Below are 2,570 nucleotides of genomic sequence, written 5' to 3'. Positions count from 1 at the left end.
TTTTGTTATATTTATAAAAATATTATATATATATATCTTATAATTTATTTATCTTATTTTTAATATATATTTTATAATATTTTGAAAATTGAACCAGAGCAACTGATTCGACTAGATTAATCGAAAATTGATTATTTAGTCAGTTCAAAAGATGCATAATGCACCGCTATTTTGTGGTATATTTTAGGTTGAATTGAGTAAATTTTATCTATTATTCTCATACTTATTCATATAATTCGCATGTTTTACATTCTCTTTCTTAATTTTGTGTTATGATTAAAAACATACTTATTTGGCCTTAAATTTGCTAATTTTAATCCTCTCTTATTACCATTCGATGCCGAGATATGTGTGTTAAGTGATTTCAAGTTTTCCAGGGCAGGAATGGCTCAAAGGATGGAAAAGAAGCATGCAAAAGTGGAAGGAATACAAGAAATGTAGCGACGTGCACGCATGGGCGACGCGTACGCGTGGATGACGCGTACGCGTGGATGACGCGTACGCGTGACCAAGAATTTGTTCAACGATGCGTACGCGTGACAGAGCGTCACGTGTTGCATTAAACAGAAAATGCTGGGGGCGATTTCTAGACTATTTTGTACCCAGTTTCAGGCCCAAAAACACTTATTAAAGACTGCAGAGTGGAGTTTGATGGGGGGAATCATTCATTCACACTTTCATTCACACAATTTTAGGTTTTAGATGTAGTTTTCTAGGTTTAGGGTTCCTTCTTTCAATTTCTCTTTAGGTTCAGGTTCAATCTTCGTTTAATTTAGTTTTTGTCTTACTTTTATTTGTTTAAGCACTTTAGTTCATCTTTTTCTTTTGTCAATTTTCCTTTTTCGCCATTTTTATGTTTATGAGCTCTTGTTATATTTGATTTCTTTTAATGCAATTTATGTTTTTCATATTTATTGTTACTCTCTTTAATTGTTAGTCATTGATGTTTGCAATTGGTTGTTTGGATTTAATATTCCTTGTTAGTTTTCTATGTTTTTATTTTATGCCTTTCAAGTGTTTGATAAAATGTTTGGTTAAATTTTAAATTATATTTTTGTATTCTTAGCTTGGATTGAGTAAATTGGAGACTCTTGAATTGTCAAAGTCTCTTGTTGGTTGGTGATTAAAAGTTGCTAGTTAGCTTGAGCTTCACTAACTCTAGTCTCTGATTAAGACTTGTGAACTCGAGTTGATTTGCTAACTTGTTAGAGGTTAACTAAGTGAGAGCAAGTTGTAATTACTGTCACAGTTGACAATGATAATAATGATAGGAATTCCAATTCTCAATCATTGCTAAGAGCTTTCTTAGTTATTAACTTATTTTCTTGCCATTTTACTTTTTTATTTACTGTTTTCTGAGTTAACTAGTGTATTTGTCACTATGTTTGAACTATTTGTAAACTTTTAATTATAAATTTTAGATAAGTTATTAGATAAAATTAAAAAATTAAATTTAAAATTTTATTAGTATATAAATCATTGACAGTGTGTTTATATATAACATATGTCTCCTTGATGTAATAATTTTTTTTAGTCTTGATGAAATGTGAATTATGTGAGGGGGGTTTTGGCCGTGTTTTTTTCTTTTAAATTTGGAAACGTCCTACATCATTTTGCCACCTCTTTAATATTCTTCATGGATCTCAACATCCAACATTTATCAAGGCCTTTGTCGTCCTTGCACTTATTGTTCTCGTCCTACACAAACCGATGACATTTTTGCATTGAAACTATGCATTATGATGAATAACATTTTCTAAAATGTTATCATCACATAGTAACACGTAAATAATTATATATCTAACATATTATTTTATCGATTTTTAACAAATTAAGAGTAATTTGATATTTAGTGGTTTGAGAACTAAATTTATTTCTATGTGAGTACCAATTTTTATAATGTGTATGCATCAAAGGATTTTTTTATCGAGCAAAAATAAAAGAAAATCTAAAAAATTAACAAAATAAATTTTAAAAATAAATTGATTGAATTTGAAATAAATTGCATGCATTCAATTTAAATAAAAGCTGTAAATCGCCTTCGACAAGATCAAAGGACTTTGAAATTGAAGAAATAAAGTACTAAACTTAAAAAAAAAAGATAAATGTACTTGAAAGATAAAGACATAAAATTGCAAGAAAAATAAAAATTACAGAAAATGTAATTGAAAAGGAAAGACATGGAAGGAATCCTACAAAAAATGACTCAAACGCAAATTTTGAAAGTTGCTGGGATATGAGTGTGTTTGAGTGTTTTTCTGAAGCAAAGTTCCAACTCCTTCTTCATTGATATCTTTCATCTATTTATTGAAATTCTTGACCAATTAAATTCAAAAGTAACTTCCGTATGTGCTAACTTTCAAGCAATCGTTCCCGCTCTTTTATACAATCGTAGGTAAATATCAAAATCAACTTCAAACAACTTTTACTCTTTGACTAAGTACATCGACTAGCTTCTGTTCTTTATCCTTCGACAAACTCATCTCAATACGAACTCCATTTCTCGAAATAAAAATTCATTGTACTTCGGCTATTTGTTTTTCGAAATCAAATATTTTCGATCAACACAT

Source organism: Arachis ipaensis, chromosome B07 (genome assembly GCF_000816755.2).
Source record: "Arachis ipaensis cultivar K30076 chromosome B07, Araip1.1, whole genome shotgun sequence".
In the NCBI taxonomy this organism is placed as follows: domain Eukaryota; kingdom Viridiplantae; phylum Streptophyta; class Magnoliopsida; order Fabales; family Fabaceae; genus Arachis; species Arachis ipaensis.
The sequence above is the reverse complement of the archived record's forward strand: the minus strand, read 5'-3'. Positions refer to the sequence as shown.